This window comes from Pseudophryne corroboree, chromosome 6 (assembly GCF_028390025.1).
Source record: "Pseudophryne corroboree isolate aPseCor3 chromosome 6, aPseCor3.hap2, whole genome shotgun sequence".
NCBI classification, from domain to species: Eukaryota; Metazoa; Chordata; class Amphibia; order Anura; family Myobatrachidae; genus Pseudophryne; species Pseudophryne corroboree.
The window spans coordinates 274,717,480-274,741,426 of NC_086449.1; the positions used below are offsets into that span (position 1 = coordinate 274,717,480).

At 44.0% G+C, this 23,947-nt stretch overlaps 1 long non-coding RNA gene across 1 annotated transcript in view; it reads left to right on the plus strand.

The window, feature by feature from the left end:
- Nucleotides 1-20,546, plus strand: part of LOC134935184 (uncharacterized) — a 216,461-nt gene extending 195,915 nt beyond the window's left edge. Inside the window, exon 4 of the long non-coding RNA XR_010179969.1 lies at nucleotides 20,294-20,546. This is a non-coding gene — a long non-coding RNA (uncharacterized LOC134935184). The remainder of the gene's footprint in view (nucleotides 1-20,293) is intronic.
- Nucleotides 20,547-23,947: the final 3,401 nt, after the last annotated feature.

The following is a 23,947-nucleotide window of genomic DNA, read 5'->3' on the forward strand; positions in this document are numbered from 1 at the left end:
GCACACAAAATACACATCAGCAAAAAATATATCAGAAACCATGTCCCGCATCATAGACAACAACACAACAGCCACAACACAACTTACCGCAACCCTGGCTAACCTCAGTCAAAATATTAATATGTTGGCACAACACCAACAAGGTTCCAGCTCAGGGACCAACACACCTACACAGACCCCAATTTCATCACCAGTTCGAAGATCAAGCCGAACCCGCTCCACTGTCCAAACCAAACCCACGTCAGCCACCAAAGAACAGCCTAAGAAATAACCAACCCTGCAGCTGGAGACACATTGTTCACAATCCTAGGCCTACAAAATAGCACTTATTTGAAATGAGAACACATGTTGTACAGTAATACATGTGAGAAATAATTGATGTGCAATGTGTTATGTGAAAATAACTGTCAGTGTAACATGATCATTCATTGAGTTATCACTCATATGTGTTGGGACTATTCTAGCATCATTACTAACATGAAGGTTTACCACATCACAGGCAGAATTATGTGTAAACAATTTTGTAAGGTTGGTGTTAGGCAATGTATGTTTGGCTAATTGGCACACATTACTCAATGTCCATTATGTTGTGGTAATGAGGTTACATATTTCAAACACAGCTTCAGAAGAAAGTCTACACACAACAAACACAAACAATAGGCTAAACAAAAATGGTTGTTAGGGCATACTAATTTCTTATGTAGTATTGTGGCAAACATTACCTTCAAATTGGAAAAACAAAATTTTTACATTCTAAACACATAATTACTAACAAAAATCTATATACAAATAGCTAAGTAACTGATACCCAACAGTTAGACATAAACACATATAAAGCAAATTAACAACACTCAGCTGACTAGCTCGAGAGGGAGCAAGAGCCACATTACTACAGAAAATACATTGGTGTGCCTTAATTGTTCATATACAAAGCACACAGGCAAATTTACTTACCGCTAAAATGTGACAAAATCAGGTCTTGCCTTACCTGCCTCCCTATATCTGTACTCACAGTGTCGCCAGATGTTTCTAACTCCTCTGCTTGCTGACTGTTTTCTTCATCATCATCAACATGTGGCAGATGTTGCTGCAAACACATGTTATGAAGAAAACAGCAGCAGAACACAATCCTAGTCACCTTTAAGGGACTATACAACAAAAGCCCGGCAGACTTATCCAGACACCTTGATTTCAGTACACCAAAACATTGTTCTATCACATTCCGCGTAGACTTATGTGCATGATTGTAATTGTATTCAGCAGCGGAATCAGGGACGGACAATGGAGTCAGAAGCCAAGAGTAGCAGCCATAACCCCCATCACCTGAAAAACAGAGATTGGCAACATTGAAAAATATTGAAGTACAAACACAGTGCTAGCATAATGTTCAGGTTGAGGTAAACACAAAATTTAACACAAATACTTGGTACATACCCAGCAGCCAGCCATCCGGCATTTCACCAGCCTCAAATTTATCGAAGAGGGATGACTGACTGAGGATGAAGGAGTCATGGCAGCCACCAGGGTAACCTGCAACAACACTCATAATTTTGAGATTTGCATCACAAACCACCTGGACATTAGTTTATTGGCCAAGATGTCTATTTATATAAGTATATTGCCTGCCCCTAGGTGGTCTCAGCTCAATGTGTGTGCAATCTATGGCACCCCGCACATTTGGCATGCCAGCAAGCTCATAGAATGCTACCCTGACTGCATGCCACTGAGACTCCTGGGTAGGGAAGCAGATAGAGGCATCTATGTGGGGTTCCAATGCATCCAAAACCTGAGTGTACATTCAAAAATATAAGGTGAGTGTCTTCTGCACTTTGTTAAAATATACTGTATAAATTCACATTACACAATACAAAAATGGGGCATAGAGAAATATGTATGGTTTGCCTCATCTGATTTAAATATTTAGAAAAGGTGGGCTGGGAGATTCCTATTACATCGCCTGTCACAGCCTGAAAGCTGCCAGTAGACATAAAGTGCAACACAGCCAGGAGTTTGTCCAGGCCTGAGACAGAGCGAGAGCGTGCTGTCTCAGGGTCTAGGTCCAGTTTGACTAGGTCATACAGACAGAAAATGTTGTTCCTATTTAGCCGGAACATCTGTATGACCTGGTCATCGGCCAATGCGTTAAAGTTTAAATGCCCCCTAAAAAAACGAGGCCTGCGCAGCCTCCGTGGCACCTGTACAACCTGCTGACCATGTTCAGTTTCCTGGCCCTGGTTTCTTGTAGCCTCATGGAGCAGTCTCAGGAATCCCGCAGCAAAACCAAATTCACTGCTACACACGGCAGCAGGCATTTCAGAGTGATTGATTTGACAAATGTGCTGGCCCACCTTTTAAAGGGCCAAAAATGCAGGTGTGATTAATGATGAAGTCGGAACACATGTAAACACGTTTCTCAAAAACAGGTCTACTTTTTTTTTGTGTTTTTTTACGAATTGTATATTTTTACGACCGCAAATGCACTTTCACGGTGGAAATTACAAATACGAATGAATAGTAAATGACCGAGTTCCATACCTAAACAGCCGTGTTTGACCGATGGTGTATTCATTCGTATTTGTGAACTTGGGCCGCCCAAAAAAATACGAATGCCCTCATCACGCCCGAGATTTGAGTTTAGTAAATTTCCGAGATGACACTTTGAAGAAAAAACACCAAATTGGTCAAAATCGGGAGCTTAGTAAATATACCCCTAAGATTAATAGGTAGTATGATAGGCAAAAAATGTGTTATATTAATCAACTTTGAACGATGCAATCCCTTCTTTTGTTCGCTTGGTGACGACTTTTCTGTGATGCTCGACTACTCTCAACAAGAATTGTTTTTGTTCGTCCCTGACCGATTCGTTAAACTTTTTTATCAGAGCAATTCCTCTTTCTGCGGTATCATTGACCACCTTAAGAGCGTTCACATGGCTTCTTAGAGAATCACTGCAGTATTCTGTCACGTCGTGGATCCCAAACAATTCAAAGAACGTCTTTGTTTTATTAGTAACGAAATGGCTCAGGTCTTTTCCTTCAAAAACTAGGTTTTTACCCTCTAATCGTTTCATTTCCTTTTTCTTTGCAGGTTTGGTTTCTAAATTTTCATTCATCTTTTCCTTCTCAGCCTGAGTAATACGCTCGTCCAAAAAAGCCAATCCTACGTTTGTTTCTGACAGATACCAAAGGTGTCTCTTAGCAACTGTGAGAGCACTGTTTTTGACGTCTGCATCTGTGTAAGTGCTCTGGAGCTGTAGCATATCCAAATCATTATTTGGAGTCTTTCGACTTACAATTGCCTCTTGCCAAAAGCGAACATATATGAAGCTGACAAAATGTGCAACCCGTTTCATTCCTTTCAATTCTCATTGAGCAATATTCAACTGTTTAGTGAAGAGGATAATTTTAAGTGCATATGTTGCCTTTGCCATCCACCTTGCTTGATGCAGAGCCCCTGGGATCCTGAAACTGAAGTCGTTTTCAGACCAACCTCCTAGGTACAGGAGTGAGAGTTGTAATAACTCTTTGTAGTCTTCTGTATACCAGCACGGATATTCTCCTCCGTCTTAACAGGGATATTTGCTTTACTCCACACTTCCTGTAGTTTAGTACTGGTAGATTTAGCAGCAACCAAAAGTGTTTCTTTCATTTCCTTGTGATGGTAAATAAAAACTAAAAGTACTTGTTCCTTTAAAAGGAGCCGAGCTCCTAAAAATTCACCACTAGGCACCTTTTCTAGCAGCCAAATTCCTCTTTTGGTTCCCATTTTAAAGTTCAATTACCTGCAGAAGATGAAAGATATACATAAGAAACCCATTAGTACAAAACACTTCAATATTAGAAATTTCACTAGTTTGAGATAAAAGTGATCAATGTGTGCAACCCCTAAGTATTATCCAACTTTCTTGAAACTTGGCATACATATCTTTTACATCACTAAGACACGGGGCGTAAGCAAAGTCATATGAAAATCACATCTTTGGAAAAATGAAACACCCTAGTGTATGTGTTCCCTCTACTTCCACTCATCCCAAGGATTCTCAAACTAATCAAAAGAACAAGAGTTCAGGCGATCCTCATTGCTCCGGACTGGCCAAGAAGGACTTTGTACTCGGATCTTCTGGAGTTACTGCTGGAAGATCCGAGGCCTCTTCTTCTTCAGGAGGACCTTCTGCAACAGGGGCCATTCGCTTATCAATACTTACTATGGCTACGTTTGGCGGCATGGAGGTTGAACGCAAGATCTTAGCTCAGAAGGGCATTCCGAACAAAGTTATTCCTACCCTGATACAGGATAGGAAAGGAGTAACGTCAAGACATTACCATCGCATTTGAAAAAAGTATGTGTCTTGGTGTGAATCCAAGAAGTTTCCTACAGGGGAGTTTCAACTTGGATGGTTTTCTCCTCTTCCTGCAAGCAGGAGTGGATGTGAGCCTGCGTCTGGGCTCCATAAAAGTCCAAATTTCGGCCTTGTCCATTTTCTTTCAGAAACAATTGGCTGCCCTCCCTGAAGTTCAGACTTTCTTGAAAGGGGTTCTGCACATCCAACCTCCCTTTGTGCCTCCTATGGCACCTTGGGATCTCAACGTGGTGCTGCAGTTCCTGCAATCGGATTGGTTCGAGGCTTTACAGGAAGTTGAGGTCAAGTTTCTTGGAATGCTGTCACACTATTGGCATTGGCATCTGCTAGACGTGTGTCAGAATTGGGGGCATTGTCCTGCAAGAGCCCCTATTTGATTTTTAATGAAGATAGAGCTGGGCTCAGGACGCGTCAGCACTTTCTTCCAAAGGTTGTGTTGGCTTTTCATATCAACCAACCTATTGTGGTGCCAGTGGCTGCTGACTCCTCAATCACCTCAAAGTCCTTGGATGTTGTAAGGGCTTTGAAGATTTGTGTGATGAGAACCTCTTGTCACAGAAAGTCGGACGCTCTCTTTGTCCTTTATGATCCCAACAAGGTTGGGAGTCCTGCTTCTAAGTAGATGATTTCTTGCTGGATCAGGTGTACTATCCAGCATGCTTATTCTACGGCAGGTTTGCCGTGTCGAAAATCTGTTGAGGCCCACTCTACTCGTAAAGTGGGTTCTTACTGGGCGGCTGCCCGGGGTGTCTCGGCTTTACACCTTTGCCGAGCAGCAACTTGTCAGGTCGAACACGTTTGCTAAGTTCTACAAGTTCGATACTTTGGCCTCTGAGGACCTAAAGTTTGGTCAATCGGTTCTGCAGGAGCCTCCGCGCTCTCCCTCCCGTACTGGGAGCTTTGGTACATCCCCATGGTACTAATGTGGAACCCAGCATCCTCTAGGACGTAAGAGAAAATAGGATTTTAATTACCCACCAGTTAATCCTTTTCTCGTAGTGCATAGAGGATGCTGGGTGCCCCCCCAGCGCTTCATTTTCCTGCAGTTGTTACTTGGTTCAGTACTGCCTTGTTACTTGGTTGAGTACTGCATTGTTACTTGGTTAAGTACTGTTGTTCAGCCATTGCTGACTTGTTTCAAGCTGGTTGCTTGATTTTCTGTTATGTGTGAGCTGGTGTGAATCTCACCACTATCTGTGTATTTCCTTCTCTCGAAGTATGGGGGTCATTCCGACCCGATCGCTCGCTGCAGTTTATCGCAATTGGGTCGAAACTGCGCATGCGCCGGCGGCGCAGTGCGCCGGCGCATGCTGGCCGGCCGAAGGCCGTAGGTCTCTAGCGATCGCCTCTGCCTTATTGACAGGCATAGGCGGACGCTGGGTGGGAGGGGGCATCACGGTGGCGTTTGGCCGCCGTTATGGGCATGGTCCGGCCAACGCAGGCGTGGCCGGACCGTGCGGGGGGCGGGCCACAGCGGCTGCGTGAGCTGCAGCTGGCCGGGAGTTACTCCACAAGTACAAAAGCATCGCCACTGTGCGATGCTTTTGTACTTGTGCGGGGGGGATACCGGACTGACATGCGGGGTGGACTAGCCCTGTGCTGGGCGTCCCCCCGCATATCAGTGTGATTGATCGTACGATCATCTCGGAATGAGGACCTATGTCCGTCTCCTCGGGCACAGTTTCTAGACTGACTCTGGTAGGAGGGGCATAGAGGGAGTAGGCAGACCACACTATTAAACTCTTAAAGTGCCCATGGCTCCCAAGGGACCCGTCTTTACCCCATGGTACTAATATGGACCCCAGCATCCTCTACGGACTACGAGAAAAGGTTTTACCGGTAGGTAATTAAAATCCTTTTTTCTCTATTGCAAAGTGTGTGCAGTACTTTTCTCAGAGCAATATAAAATACCATAAAGAGCACACAGAGTTTGGTAACTGGTGTCCATCTTGTTCTGTAGCCTACATGACCCCAATGCTATTAGAGCTACACTTTGTTTTCAGATTTTACTTTTACAATGAAAATAGTTTTGTAGAGTTTCCTTTGTAAACAATCCAATATATATGGTAATTTGAGTTTTGTACCAATAGGTAATACTGATACAATTTGTATATTATAATTCAATGAATGAATACATAAATACATTATTTGTCTGCTGTTATTTTGGCCCCTGTAATGTCAAGCAAGCTGTATTGGTAAAGCAGAATCTTTCTGCATTTTATTATCTCAGTATCCAGTGTAGACAGGAAAAGCTGAGTCTCATCATACACAATATTTTCTTTCTGAAAGATATCCCCAGCCTTGTTCTGCAGCTTTGTTTTATTAAACTAGTTGTATGAATACTCTGATTTATTAAAGTTATTTAATCTTGATTTCTCCATGTCTGTGGATATTTCTTGTCTTCTGATACTTTAAAACAATAGGTCTCACTGGGTGTAATGATTATCTCTTACGGCAATAGCATGACCTTTTTTAACACTTTTATGAAAGGCTTAAGCTACTGATTATAGGAATATTTACTTACCACAACCCAACTAGCAGCACTGTGGCCGTCCCACGTCATGGGCTCCCAAAGTACTAGAGACCTCACCACTACGTGTACTGTGACATAGTCGGTCGATCCACCCCATGGGCTCCCAAAGTACTAGAGACCTCACCACTACTGGTACTGTGACATAGGGGCATAGGCAGATCAAGGGGCACATGGGCCCGTGCCCCCCCCTGTCGTTTTTGATTTCTTTTTTTTTTTCAAAAGGAGAACGGCAGCAGAACTACAGCTATTTCCGTCAGTCAGATTTTATAAAAGAGCCGGCAGGCACTAGGACCCGTCTCTGCTCTAACAGCAAGTCCGTGTGGTAACCTATGGGGAGGCAGCTCCAGCCTCCCCCTGCTCACACTGCAACCTACCTCCCCCACTGCCAGCCAGCCAGAGTCCAGCCCAGGCGCGGGGTTCAAATGTCAGCATCGAGTAAGACTGTTACTTATGATGGCGCAGAAGGCTTCATTAGCCCTCACTGCACCGCACAGTTTCCCAGCACTTCCTCCTCCACTTCCTTTACCACCATGCTAGGTGCAGTCAAATTCAACTCAGCTTTGAGAAGGCGGCCCGTGTGATTGTGACAGGGCTGTCCTGCAGAAGTCTTATGCTGCTTGTTGGAGATCCAGCTGGCTGCTTCTGCTAATCAAAGATGGGCAGTTAGTGTCCTGCAGTCTGAGTCTCAGTGCAGTGCCCAAAACAAGGTACTGTATGCTGCACCTGCCATCACCAACTAAAAACTATAATAATTATATTGTGCTGGGGTGCCTTCCAGGCTCCCATAACTAATGGAACAGGTGACCAACATTTCAAGGCCCAATCATCCTTTTCATCAGGGTGAAACATTGGCAATAAACCAGGATGCGCTCCTACAGGCAATCATTACCTGATGGCGTATTCTGTGAGGTCACACCCCCTGTGATACCACTCCTCTTATCCTGGAGCATGCGTGCCTTAGCTGCATATAAATATAACTATTACCGTTCCCCTATCATGGTGCCCCCCCTTTCATTTTCTTCTGGATCCGCCCCTGCATAGGGGGTCATTCCGACCTGATCGCACACTAGGATTTTTCACTGCGCTGCGATCAGGTTACTAATGCGCATGCGTATGCACCGCAATGCGCAGGTGCGTCATACGAATACAAAGCGGATCGTTGCTGAGCGATGGATTTAACAAAGAATCCATTAGCACAGCCGATCGCAAGGAGATTGACAGGAAGAGGGCGTTTGTGGGTGGCAACTGACCATTTTCTGGGAGTATTTGGAAAAACGCAGGCCTGTCCCAAGCATTTGCAGGGCGGGTGTCTGACGTCAATTCCAGACAAGAACAGGCTGAAGTGATCGCAGCGGCTTAGTAAGTTCTGAGCTACTCAGAAACTGCACAGTGCTCGGCTGCACATGCGATTGCACGCTTGCAAAGCAAAAATACACTCCCCCGTAAGCGGCGACTATCTGTTCGCAGCGCTGCAAAAAATAACTAGCAAGCAATCAACTCGGAATGACCCCCATAGTCTGCCAATCCACCCCATGGGCTCTCACAGTACTAGAGACCTCACCACTACTGTTACTGTGACATGGTCGCCCCCTCCCCCTCATATGGGCGCTCACAGTACTGTGACACAGTGACATGCGGTGAGGTCAGAGGCTGGGGAGGCACAAACCGTGGTAGGTCTCAGTTCCGGGAGCCTGTCTCACCCCCTACTTAATTTAACTCTTATGTCCCTGCATTACACTCATGCACACACAGGGAGAACATACATACAGTAATAGCTTGGTCACAGCCATCACCCTATTGTTGTGAGTAAACTGGTGGATACTAACTTCTGGGTGAGGTTCCCCCCATTGCCCCCTCACCTGCAGACCACCGCTGGCCTGGTGCAGCAGGTTACACAGGGCAATACAGTCATTAGTGATACAGTCAGCAGCACCTGGAGAGGGAGAGCAGGAACATATCTGTACACTATGTCTCACTACTGTAGCCACACAGGACCAAATTCAAATGTTATGTCCACCGGCAGCCACTAGATGGCGTCGAATGGAGCTATTCAAATGTAGCTCCGTTCGGGGGCGGACGGCTGCCGGCGTCTACATTTCAGCTCGCACCTGCTGGGGGTGGCGAGTTGAACTGTGTGAAAAGTGATCCATTTGGGTGCCAAAATGTCACTTTTCCCAATTGGGCCCATTAGTTTAGTCGAGTTTAGCCCCGCACTCACTACAGATGACACACACACACACACACACACACACACACACACACACACACACACACACACACACACACACTCCTGTCCCAGCACTCACTACAGATGACACACACACACACACACACACACACACACACACACACACACACACACACACACACACACACAGTCCTGTCCTCACACTCACTACGGATGCCACACACACACACTTCTGTCCCCACACTCACTACAGATGACACACACACACACACACACACACACACAGTCCTGTCCCCGCACTCGCTACAGATGACACACACACAGTCCTGTCCCCGCACTCAGTACAGATGACACACACACAGAGTCTGTCACAAAAGACCTTCAGACACATAGGCCACAGACAATTCTGGTATTGGACGGTTAAATTCCAAAGGTGTGTGTGTGTCAAGGAGCAGCTTCCTGGAAGGATAAAAAAATGTGTTGTAGCTGAATCAGTGTCATTTGCTTAAGGTAGCCACATGGCTAGGATACCCAACTTCTATTAGGAGGGAACTTACTTCGAACATTGTTCAATTCGAAGGTGATATCTGAACTTTGGTTTTAACCTTTTTATTTTCTTTGAAATTGTCTGTAATCTGTGTACTTTTAAATAATCATATACTCTTTGTAATTCTTTTTTGTAACTGTAAGCTTTGAAGTTAATCTTGAAATGAAAACTTAATTTCTATTTCTGATATTTTGTGTTCTTAGACCTATGGTCATGTGGGCGCATGCTACTGATTTTTAAGCGTATTTACTGTGAGAGGAACTGAAAGGCTACTGTGGGAAGAGTTCCCTCCTGGAATCTCCTTGGAGGTGGTAGACTGATATATTTTAATCATAGGATATTTGCAAAACGCTAACGTCACAACCAAATGACTTGGAAGGAGTTCTGAGTGCAGGTGCTATCGTGACGTTGCGATTTATTTATTTTTACTGCTCATACATCTAAATTGCACTGTGCATGCATCCCTGGAAAAGTGCTAATTAATCCCCGAGCGACAGAAAATCAAACTCTAAGGCAAACTTCCTTCATTTCAAATGTATGCTCTCTTCCTACTGTGCAGACTTTCCACTCTCTAAACAGTTTCCGGAACCTCCTCTCCTCCCAGTCAGTAAACCTCCAGTGTATCTTCACCACTTTCAGCTACCTCCTCTGCCCAACCCTCCTTGTGTTAGGGTCTCCTGCTCTGTGCTGCCACGTCGTCATGGCAACCGGGAGACAAGTGCTAGCGGAGTAACCTGAGCGTAGCTGATACTCCAGTTCGGGTCTTTTGCTGTGCAGTGGTTACAGGCTCTGTGCACGGCAGGGGATCCGGTGCTGGTTTTTGTGCTCACAGTCTGTGAGGTCTGAGTGGGGCGTGGACAGCACCTGCTATATAAACCCTCTTCTCAGGTTAGGCAGATGCTGCTGAATCTTTGTTGGTTAGTCAGTTCCTGAAAGCTAGCTAGTACTGTGTAAACTTTGTATTTGTTTGTTGCTTACTGCAAATAGGCCTTGGGATTTGGTATTACACTCTGCCAATCCAGACCTAGCAGTAAGACTGGAGTCAGTCGTTTAACCTGCTGGGGTTCTTTTGCTACTCTGTGAACCTAGCAAGTTTGCGGCTGTATTCTCAGACTTGCCTGCCAAAATCCTTTCTCACTGTGCAAGGTGTTCAGGTGTCAGTTTAGTGGCAGTAAGCTGAACCAGTGCACTGCAAGTGAGGACTAGGATTGTGGAGACTCTCCTTGTGTCTATTATTCCATCTCTGACCAAGGAGTTTACTGCCACACCCGTTGGTAACCCTTTAGGGTTTTGCTGTTGCCCTTAGCAACAGCATTTCGGGTTCTCTACGTATTAAATCACAACATCTCGCTTCTTTCCATCTGAGCATTCCTAATACTAGGGAGACACCCAGTTTCTTAGCCTTTGGGCTTCTCTGTTCACTTTGTGTTTATTTTGTTACCCTATCACTTTCTGTGTATGTAATGTCATATTCCCCAGTCTGTCTGTGAGTTCATTTGTTTTGCATCCCTCTCCGTTCAGACACCAGTACATTCCTGCTGGCACTGGTGTGCATAACACCTTGCCTTCCCTGGAGGCCGCCATTTTCACTTCAGTCCAGTGTCTGTGCAGGAAAGTGGTGTGTTGACCTGCTCTTATGTGTCATTCCAGTGCTGTCTTGTGCTGCATCAGCCCAGTGGTGGTGTCTTGTGCTGACATAAGTCCAGTGGTGGTGTCCTGTGCTGCCATATGTCCAGTGGTGCTGATGTATAAGTCCAGTCCAGTGGTGCTGTCTTGTGCTGCATCAGTCCAGTGGTGGTGTCCTGTGCTGCCGTATAAGTCCAGGGGTGCTGCCGTATAAGTCCAGGGGTGCTGCCTTGTAAGTCCAGTGGTACTGCCTTGTAAGTCCAGTGGTACTGCTGTATAAGTCCAGTGGTACTGCCTTATAATCCAGTCCAGTGGTACTGCTGTGTAAGTCCAGTGGTACTGCCTTATAAGTCCAGTGGTACTGCCGTATAAATCCAGTCCAGTGGTACTGCCGTATAAGTCCAGTGGTACTGCCATATAAGTCCAGTCCAGTGGTACTGCCGTATAAGTCCACTGGTGCTGTCCTGTGCTGTATATTATTTACTCCAAATAAAGGGGTTATTAATTTTCAATCCAAATAATTTTTACAGGGTTTGCCTTGTGTGGTGTAGGGGTAAATTTGGAGGATACATTAGGGAAAGATCAAGAACCACTTCCTACTAGTGCTGAAGCTGCTGCCACTAGTCATGACATAGACGATGAAGTGCCATCAACATCATCTGCCAAGGCTGATACCCAATGTCATAGCAGAGGGCATGTAAAATCCAAAAAGCCAAAGTTCAGTAAAATGACCCAAAAAAAGAAATTTAAATGGTCTGAGGAGAAACGTAAACTTGCCAATGTGCCATTTACGACACGGAGTGGCAAGGAATGGCTACGGCCCTGGCCTATGTTCATGATTAGTGGTTCAGCTTCACATGATGATGGAAGCCCTCATCCTCCCACTAAAAAAATGATGAGTTAAGCTGGCAAAAGCACAGCAAAGAACTGTGCATTCTAAGATGGGATCACAAATCCCCAAGGAGACTCCAAGTGTGTCGGCGGTTGCTATGCCTGACCTTTCCAACACTGGACAGAAAGAGGTGGCTCCTTCTACCATTTGCATGCCCTCTGCAAGTGCTGGAAGGAGCACCCACAGTCCAGTTTCTGATATTGAAATTGAAGATGTCACTGTTGAAGTACACCAGGATGAGGATATGGGTGTTGCTGGCGCTGAGGAGGAAGTTGACGAGGAGGATTCTGATGGTGATGTGGTTTGTTTAAATCAGGCACTGGGGAAAAGACAGTTGTTGTCCGTGGGATGAATAAGCCCATTGTGCTGCTTGGGCAAAATACCAAAAAAGCCACCTCTTCGGTGTGGAATTATTTCTCCACAAATCCGGACAACAGGTGTCAAGCCGTGTGTTGCCTTTGTCAATCCGTAATAAGTAGGGGTAAGGACGTTAACCACCTAGGAACATCCTCCCTTATACGTCACCTGCATCGTATTAATCAGAAGTCATTGTCAAGTTCAGAAACTTTGGGTAAGAGCGTAAGCAGTCCACTGACACCTAAATCCTTTCGTCCTCTTGTACCCAGGCTGTCAGGAAGGTCAGTAGTCCTGCAGGCCATGTCACTGGCATGACTGACAAGTCCCCTCCTAACGGGATTCTTCCGGAGGATCCTTGAGTGGTACGCCTACTGCTGCTGGTGCTGCTGTTGTTGCTGCTGTGAGTCAATCGTCATACCAGAGGGGAAGTCGGAAGACCACTTGTACTACTTCAACTAAGCAACTGACTGTCCAACAGTCCTTTGTAAGAAATATGAAATATGACAGCAGTCATCCTGTTGCAAAACGGATAACTGAGGCCTTGACAGCTAAGTTGGTGTTAGACGTGCATCCGGTATCCGCCATTGGTGCAGTGGGATTTAGACAATTGATAGAGGTAGTGTGTCCCCGGTACCAAATCCCATCTAGATTCCACTTCACTAGGAAAGCAATTCCCGGACTGTACAGGGACATTAAGAAAAGTGTCCTCTGTGTCCTGAAAAATGCAGCTGTACCTAGTGTCCACTTAACCATGGACATGTGGACAAGTGGAGCAGGGAAAACTAAGGACTACATGACTGTGACAGCCCACTGGGTAGATGTATTGCCTCCCACAGCAGCGGCACCAGTAGCAGCATCTCACAAACGCCAGCTCATTCCTAGGCAGGCTACGCTGTGTAACACCAGATTCCATAAGAGGCACACCGCTGACAACCTCTTACAGAAACTGAGGGGCATCATCGCACAATGGCTTACTCCACTTAGACTCTCATGGGGATTTGTGATATCGGACAATGCCACCAATATTGTGCATGCATTACATCTGGGCAAATTCCAGCACGTCCCATGTTTTGCACATACAATTAAGTTGGAGGTGCAGAATTTTTTTTTAAATGACGGGCGTGCAGGAGATGCTGTCGGTGGCCCAAAAAAATGTGGGTCACATTCGTCATTCAGCCACCGCGTGCAGAAGACTGGAGCGCCAGCAAACACTCCTGAACCTGCCCTGCCATCACCTGAAGCAAGAGGTGCTAACAAGGTGGAATTCAACACTCTATATGCTTCAGAGGATGGAGGAGGAGCAGCAAAAGGCCATTCAAGCCTATACATCCACCTACGATATAGGCAAAGGAGGGGGAATACACCTGACTCAAGCGCAGTGGAGAATGATTTCCCTGTTGTGCAAGGTTTTCCAACCCTTCGAACATGCCACGTGAAGTCAGTTCAGACACTGCCAGTTTGAGTCAGGTCATTCCCCTCATCAAGCTTTTGCAGAAGCAGCTGGAGAAATTGAAGGAGAAGTTAAGATGGAGTAATTACGCTTAGTATGCGGGACTTGTGGATGGAGCCCTTCATTCGCTTTGCCAGGATTCAATGGTGGTCAATCTGTTGAAATCAGAGCACTACATATTGGCCACCGTGCGCGATCCTAGTTTTAAAGCCTACGTTGTATCTCTCTTTCCAGCAGACACAAGTCTGCAGAGGTTCAAAGAGCTGCTGGTGAGATAATTGTCAACTCAATCGGAACGTGACTCGTCAACAGCTCCTTCTTCATTTTCTCCCGCAACTGGGGCTGCGAGGAAAATGATAACATTTCCGAGCCCACCCACTGGCGAAGATGCAGGGCAGTCAGGAGCAATGAACAAATATTGGAAAGCTGCTCAATCAGATGTAATATCAGTCAGGTGCTAAAAGGGAGGGGTAATTCTGTGTAAGAAAAAACAATTTGTGTTCCCTAATGCACACTGAGTGAGTAATAATACTACATAATAATCAGATAATACGGAGATCTTAGTTGCGTATATCTGCAGATATAGGGTTAAGCCCCCAGGCCGATCGACAAGGCTTCTCCGTCACTGGGGGTCCCTAATACTAGGTATGGGTCCGGGGTGCAGGACCCCATCATGCCGGCACAGGTCGGCCACCCCAGGTCAGCACACAGGTGAAAATTAATAAGGGTTAATAAGAAGCACAGAAGTGCTATATAAGTGAAGTGTGATTAAAATACAAAAATATATACAAAGTGATAGGGAAAATCATGAGTGTTAATAAAGTGTTAGGGTGTGCCGACCTGAAGCCACCCAGCCATACCGACACAGGGGCCACCGCACCCCACACCCACCCCATAAATAATTACATATATGTCTGGGTCTAAATGCCCAGTGTAAGGCCACCCCGGACCCATACCTAGTATTAGGGACCCCCAGTGACGGAGAAGCCTTGTCGATCGGCCTGGGGGCTTAACCCTATATCTGCAGATATATGCAACTAAGATCTCCGTATTATCTGATTATTATGTAGTATTATTACTCACTCAGTGTGCATTAGGGAACACATTGTTTTTTCTCAGTCAGGAGCAAGTGCTGACATCTGGTCCAGACTGAAGGACCTGCCAATGATTACTGATATGTCTACTGTCACTGCATATGATGCTGTCACCATTGAAAGAATGGTGGAGGATTATATCGGTGACAACATCCAAGTAGGCATGTCAGACAGTCCGTATGTATACTGGCAGGAAAAAGAGGCAATTTGGAGGCTCTTGCACAAACTGGCTTTACTTTACCTAAGTTGCCCCCCCTCCAGTGTGTACTCCGAAATAGTGTATAGTGCAGCCGGTAACCTTGTCAGCGATCGGCGTAGAAGGTTACTTCCAGAAAATGTGGAGAAGATGATGTTTATCAAAATGAATTATAAATAACTCCAGGAAGACCTTTACCAGCAGTTGCCTCCAGAAAGTACACAGGGACCTGTGATGGTGGATTCCAGTGGGGACGAATTAATACTCTGTGAGGAGGAGGGTATACACACTGAAAGGGGTGAGGAATCTGAGGATGAGGACAACATCTTGCCTCTGTAGAGCCAGTTTGTGCAAGGAGAGATGAATTGCTTCTTTTTTTGGTGGGGGGATTAATTGTTCTTTTTTTGTGGGGGCTCAAACAAACCAATCATTTCAGCCACAGTCTTGTGGCAAACCCTGTCACTGAAATGATTGGTTTGTTAAAGTGTGCATATCCTGTTTATACAACATAAGGGTGGGTTGGAGGGCCAAAGGACAATTCCATCTTGCACCTTTTAATTTCTTTTCTTGGCATTATGTGCTGTTTGGGGCCTAGTTTTTAAAACTGCCATCCAGTCTGCCACTGCAGTCAGGCCCGGCGCTACCCGCTCAGTGAAGGGATGCAATGCAGGGAGGCGCTGGGACGGAGAGGCGCTCCCCATGCTCTGCATCCCTTCCCTGCTGCGCCGTCCTGGCCCCCCTGCTGCTGCTGTGTCTGTCACTGTATGACTGTGACAGTCACTGGCAGCGGAGCCAGCAGCGTGAAAAGCCTCCCCCCTCCCCTCACCTGTGTGACAGCGGCTGTGTACGGGACGGAAGGGGGCGGAGCTAAACAAGACGGAATGGGGCGGAGCTAAACGGTACTGAAGGGGGCGGAGCTACACAGACCAGGCTGCTGTACCGAGGGAGACTGGCTTAGGTAAGTAGAGGGTGAGAGAGAAGTGTGTGTTTGTATATATGGTGTGTGTGTGTATATGGTGTGTGTGTGTGTGTGTGTGTGTGTGTGCATACGGTGTGTGTGTGTGTGTATATGGTGGGTGTGTATGTGTGTGTATATATGTGTGAATTGTGTGTGTGTGTGTGTGTGTGTGTGAGAGGTATGTCTGTGTACGCGCACTTTATGGATGGTAGTACTGGGGGGGCATTACGTATAATGACGCTATTACTGGGAGGGGGGCTTTACATGTAAGGACGCTACTACTACTGGGGGGGCATTTTGTGAAACAACGCTACTACTGGGGGGGCCATTACGTATAAGGACGATACTACTACTAGCGGGGAATTACGTATAAGGACGCTTCTACTACTGGGGGTGCACTACGTATAAGGACGCTACTACTACAGGGGGGGCATTACGCGTAATGACGCTACTACTACTGGGGGGGGCATTACGTATAAGGACGATACTACTACTAGGGGGGATTTACGTATAAGGACGCTTCTACTACTGGGGGTGCACTACGTATAAGGACGCGTCTACTACTGGGGGCGCACTACATATAAGGATGCTACTACTACTGGGGGGGCATTATGTATAAGGATACTACTACTACTGGGGGGCATTATGTATAAGGATGCTACTACTACTGGGGTGCATTACATATGACGCTACTACTACGGGTGGGGCATTATGTATAAGAGGAATAAGATTGTGCTACATTGTGGCGTAATTTTAAATGGGGGTACTATTGTGTGGCCATGCCCCTTACTTGTGAGCCCACACCCCTTTTCCGGCGCGAATATGGGAGGGCGCAAATTTATAGTTTGCAGGGGGGCGCCGAACACCCTAGCACCGGCCGTGACTGCAGTGCCACTCCTAGATGGGCCAGGTGTTTGTGCCACCCACTTAGGTCACTTAGCTTAGTCATCCAGCTACCTCATTGCACCACTTTTTCTTCTTTGCATTGTGTGCTCTTTGGGGCCTAGTTTTTAAAACTGCCATCCTGTCTGACACTGCAGCGCTACTCCTAGATGGGCCAGGTGTTTGTGCCGCCCACTTGGGTCACTTAGCTTAGACATCCAGCTACCTCATTGCACCTCTTTTTCTTCTTTGCATTATGTGCTCTTTGGGGCCTAGTTTTTAAAACTGCCATCCTGTCTGCCACTGCAGTGCCACTCCTAGATGGGCCAGGTGTTTGTGCCACCCACTTGGGTCGCTTAGCTTAGTCATCCAACGACCTCTGTACAACCTTTTGGCCTGAAACCAATATTGTGAGGTGTTCAGAATAGACTGGAATTTAGTGGAAATTAATGTTATTGAGGTTAATAATACGGCAGGATCAAAATTACCCCAAAATTTTGTGATTTTAGCTGTTTTTGTGTTACTTTCCCCCAAAAAATCATCCAGATCCAAAACCAAATCCAAAACCAGAAAGGGTGGTTTTGGCAAAACCAATCCAGATCCAAAACACGAGTGAGGATCCTGATCCAAAAACAAAACACTAAAAAAGTGCCCGCCGCACATCTCTAATTCCAATAGCTTTATACCATTCAACAGTCAGCATCATCCTAACTGGCTGAAGGGTATTCCCAAAGGACAATTCCTTAGACTTAAAAGAAATTGCAGTGAAGGATTACATCTTGAGGAACAAATGAAAGTGATGAAAAACAAGTTTATAAAGAAAGGTTATACAAAGCAGATCAGTGAATAGGCAAAGAAAGAAGTTGAAGGAATTGATAGACAGACCATCTTAAAGGGGAACAACAACAAAAAACGTAAGAATCAAGATATGGAATAGTCCTTCATATCAGAATTCGGAACTAACTATAAAAGCCATGAACAAATTATCAGGAAGCACTGGCATCTCCTCTTAAGGGATCCAATTCTAAAAGATATAATACCTGAAAAAACAGTATTTATCTATCGAAAGGCCAATAATTTGAAAGATAGTCTGGTTAGAAGTTCCCTAACCCAAGAGAAAGAAAACCCTATAAGAAATAAGGGATTCCATCGATGTGGAACATGCGTCACATGTAGGACAATTACATCTAAGACCCCCAAGTAAACGAGCTTTGATGTGAAGGGAACAACATATCAAATCAGAGATTTTATAACTTGTCATACCACTGTTACGCACACCAGTGCTAACAGGAGTATACCGGTGTATGAACAGAGAGGGAAGTGAAGCAAACGAACTCACAGACAGTATAACATAACATACACAGGAGGTGATGAAATAACTAATAAACACAAAGTGAACTGAGAAGCCCAAAGGCTCAGGAATAGGGTGTCTCCCTAGTGTCAGGAATGCTCAGATGGAATAGAGCGGACAATGAAGCGATGTGTAGTGATTTAACATGTGGAGCACCTGAAATGATGTTGCTAAGAGCAACAGAAAAAAACCCAAAGGGTTACCAACGGGTGTGGGAATAAACTCCTTGGTCAGAGATAGAAATATAGACACAAGGAGAGTATCCACAATCCTAACCCCCACTTGCAGGGCACAGGTTCAGCTTACTGCCACTAAACTGACACCTGGACGCCCTGCACAGTGAGGGAGGATTAAGCAAGCAGGTCTGAGAGTACAGCCGCAAACCTGCTGGGTTCACAGAATAGCCAAAGAACCCCAGCAGGTCAAACAACTGACTCCAGTCTTACTGCTAGGTCCGGATTGGCAGAATGAAGTACCGAATCCCAAGGCCTATTCGCAGTAAGCAACAAGTAAATACAAAGTCGCACAGTACTAGCTAACTCTCTGGAACTGACTAACAAACAAAGATTCAGCAGCATTTGCCTAGCCTGAGAGGATGGTTTATATAGCAGGTGCTGTCCACGCCCCACTCAGACCTCACAGACTGTGAGCACAAAACCAGCGCCGGATTCCCTGCCGTGCACAGAGCCTGTAACCACTACACAGTAAAAACCCGGACCGGAGTATCAGCTGCGCTCAGGTTACTTCGCTAACACTTGCCTCCCGGTTGCCATGGCGACGTGGCAGCACAGAGCAGGAGATCCTAACAACCACGAACGTTGTCTATTTGATGGAATGTTCCTGCGGTTTACACTATATTGGTAAAACCAGCAGAGCCCTGAAAACCCGCATAGCAGAACACATGCGAAATATAAATAAAGGGTTTATTAATCAAACCTTATCTGAACATTTCAAAACAAAACACAACTATTCAACAAAAGATATTGTTAAATTCATTGGCATACAGCATGTTAGATCCAATTGGAGAGACCGTGATATTGAAGGGAATTTGGCGTGCATGGAAATGCATTGGATCTTCAAATTAGATACTGTAACACCAGTTGAAATGGTTCTTACAATAATTCCCCTTTTATATTAACATATCATAATCACCATTCAATTATTTTTTTAATCTTCTTTAACATTTATATGTTTATTAATTAATTCCTATTCCACATATAACAACAGTTTCTCATTACTTCACCTTTAGTATGCTTAAACCACCACAGTATGTGATCCCACTCTACCATTTTATCTGTAGATTTTTAGACTATAGATAGATAAATACTTTTGGTTGTTGGAATGCATATTCTGCACTATTGGACACTTCCTGAAACGGTGGAACGCAAATGGAAAATAGAATTTCCAGTTTATGTTTCATCAAGTTTCAGCTTAAGTGAGATACTACCTTTATAAGTAAAAAAGTGTCCGCTGATGTATATATCCGTATGGTTAAAGTTTTATGTTATATTCATACCGCTGCTATTTATACAGCGGCGGTACAACGGCTTCCGGCGGCGGTGGAACGCAAAACTTCTGGTCCGCGTTCCACAGCAGAGGACGATCACCTCCTTTGCAGCTTGCTTAAAAGGACCATGATCCCCCCTGCTTCCGGTAGCAGTGACACGCACGTGGAACGCGGAACTTCCGGTTCGCGTTCCACAAGGAAAACCACTTAAGCTGAGATGTGCAAACTCAATAATAAAAATAAAAAGATCATTTTTAATGCACATTTCCAAACTATAAGCAATGCACATTTATCTGTATATTTGGTTACCATTTGTGTTGAATAACTTTTCTTGTCACTATGCTAATTACAGGAAGTTGGTGTCACTTCCTGTCAATATGGTATAAATATGATCATCATACACACTCTATCCACACTTTGAAAAAGGTCCCAGGATGGCCGAAATGCGTCAGTGAGGAGACAGTGGATCTATATGGAACTTCCCCAACACTCTGGACACTATGGTACATAGGTACTCTTTTCATTCATTGAATGCTGCAGTCCAGACCTGCCATACGATTTGTGAAATCTTACATCAGCCTGTAATTTTGTGCTGGAAACCTTTGGGGAGAATCCTTGAATTTTTATTTTATTTTAAATTGTGCTTTTGCTTTTTGGATAAAATAAATGGAACTTTGTCTACTTTTAATTGGATTACGTGTATATATCAATTAACGTGGATAAAAGAAACCTTTATGTGAGTGTTCCTTCTGTTCCAATCGTGAGTTTCTAGTACGCTTTGGTTATTCACAAGTTTGTGATTTTGGGTGTGGATACAGATAAAGAAACCTTGATATGCACATCCACATTTATTCTAAGTGAGTCCCTAGGTGCGTTTGTTTGAGAATTTGTCCTGGGGCAATCACTGAGGCAATTACTTTTAGATAACTCCTTTCACACTGGTGTATATTGGAGTCTCTCTTGAATATACTACACATTGTGTTTTTATTTATTTTATATATTCTTAACTGGGAGCGTGAATTACCTGTAAGAAGATTGTCATACAGAGGTGATAATCATCTACAGGAGAGCCCTTATACGAGTGAAAGAAACCTTTATATGAGGAACCCAGTCACATTACCTATGAGTTTCTGGTACGATATTACCTTTTTATCTGCCCATCCCTGTATTGTTGGTCATCTTGTGTCTGAAAGAAACCGTTATATATCCCGCTTACCAACTCGACAAGTGAGTTTCGATATGCTGGAATTTGTGTCATACTTGGATTTGTGATCATTATTGTAACTAAGGAAGAATACTCATATAGGCAGTACTGCACACTGTACCATTTTTTGTTTATTTTCATGATCTATCACTGGACGAAAAATCACTTCTAGAAGAGGATTCGTCTTCAGTGATTCAGTGGACTTTTTGATTTGCCTTTTTTTGTTTCACTTCTATGTGTTACCTTTGATCTATTGTCATACCTCTGTTTTCCATGTATCTCTTTACCTGAATTGGGCAGGCTTTTTGGCAATCTGATTGGGCGTGCACTTAAATAATCTTTTGTGCCAAGATCCCCCTAACTCTTTTTTTTTCTCAGTACTGTATGATGGCGTCTAAAGACGCACAATGTGAGCATCTCAATCTTCGCATGTTCAGATGTACCTTTGTACACCAGGGTAAAGGCTGATTCTGGCATTAGCATACAGTTTCAAACACGATTACGGCAAAATGCGCTATAGTGGTTCCTGCACTTTAAATCCACCCCTTTATATCCTGCTCGCCTGAATTCAGTTTCTCTTGAATCAGCTCACTAAACTGTGCATGGAAAAAGTTCCAGTGACCGTGCGATTCATTCACAAATGTAAACATTGCTGTAATCTATTATATTATAATAATACAAAAATAAATAAAACCCTTTTCATTGTTAAAACTGTTAAAACATTGAAAAATACTTGCAATGAAGAGAGTGAGAGTCTGTATTAGTCCCAGGAATATTTTACAAGTGGCAGTCATATTAAGATGAAGAATTCAATAGGTTATTAGCAGAGTTACTCACTGAGATGTCAATGAAAGGTGAAGTGATAATAAGTAGAAATGTTAACATGCCAGAATTGCGATAGAATTGCCAATTACGAAGTTAGCCAAGGGGATGAGTGACATTTTACACTTTCTATGGAAGCAACACATAAGATAGCAATTCTACATTGAAATCTTACAAATAAATAGCATCCAATGGGTCTGCAGAAGACTTGTGGCTTCTGATGTTCGTCAGTCAGCGTGGCTTGGTACATAGAGAGTGGTTTAGTGTAACCGCAGTAAATATAGGGTTTCAGATTTTAGAGAGGCTGAATTTAGTCATAATGGAGAGCTGCTGTGCTTGTTCAGTGGGATAAAGTAGAACAAATATAAGCTTAAAACCAAGTGAACTTTGTGCTCGATATGTTAGTGTAATAGAAAAGCAAAGGCCAGTTTTCCATACAAGTGACACATTTTCATAATCAGTTGTATAGTTAAAAAAATATTTGTTGAATAGAAGTACAGTATGCGCATAAACCATGGATTTTAAGGAGGGGTAGTTCACCACGCAATCAGGATTTAACAGCTGTTCAGGGCTCATTTACCCTCTGTTGTGTTTGTGCTGTTGAGTTTGTAGTTCAGTATTGGTTAATATGCATAAAACATAAAACAATGCATGATGTCAGTATTGTTACACAGGTATGAGATTGCGTTTCTGGAAACCTGTTATATATAAAGTTATAAAGAATGGAAAAAAAGTAAATTAATGCTGTATTTTGGTGTTTGTCACATATGCTGCTATTCTCAGCAAGCATTAATTTAGAGTTACATGGATTAGCAGCACTGCTGAAAAATATTATAAGGATGGGTATGACGGGGAATTCTAAAGTGTTAGCTTAAGAATAGTGCTTAGTTATGGAAGATAGACTTTATTTGGAAAACTTAAAGTATTCAGCATTTTGGATAATAGATGCCATATATGTATCTGGAAATGGGCATAACTCATATATTGCAGTGTGATTACAAGGATTTCAAGGGTAAATGCTCATTTTATTTAAAATAAAAATATAGTTTTGTATACAAGCGAGCTTTGAATAACATAGGAAAATATAAGTCTAATGAAAACATTTCTAAAAAGAATATAAATATAGGATTTCATTTAGAGAAAAAATGCAATTTTGTGTCCTGAAAGTACTGTAAATGTGAAAATGTGGCGGCGCATTGCACTCTTACCTGTATTTTGAGTTGCACATATTTTTAGATACATGTAGCTTAATATACAAGAATGTAGCCATATCAAGACATGCAGAGTGATACAGCTGTATATGCTAGATGTGCTAGTCACTATGATGACTACTTATAAAGCTGTATAATATAAATATATGAAACTAAATAGTGACAGAGCTCCTCAATTGAAACTATAAAGGGAGTCCTGCAGCGTGAAGTCCTCCTGTCATAGTAAAATACAGCCTAGGGCGGAATCCCCACCAATAAAAGAGCAGAGCCTACCATCAGGAACACAAGTCTTGTGCCGATTCCTCTTACACTCAATCTAGTGAACACTGAGGGCTGGCACACATTAGTATGGTCATTAAATAGGTTAAGTGTTGAGCTGCACCCTCTAAAACCCCTCCCATCCCCACCATACAAAATGGTTTGTTTTTTAGTACTTCAGTAAGGCACGGTTTAGTTAATTAGATTTTATTTCTTTTACTTTGTTTGTTTTGCTCCTTAGTCCCTGCGCTAGCCAGAGCGGGGTTTACAGTAGTTAAAGAACTGGGTGAGCATTCTCTTCCTGATCTCTGCCCAGCTCCTGATTAGCATCAGCATTTCAATAGAATGTGTCCGGGGCTTTACCAAGAGGAATTTTGCACAGCTGTCTAGAGGAGCTCTTGAGTCTGGTAAGGCAGCCACTGAGGTAACACTAGGCTGTGATACTCACACATACTACTATCCTGGAATGTACTGCTAAGCTTTCCTACTCCTGCCCCTTACTTGCCTTTAT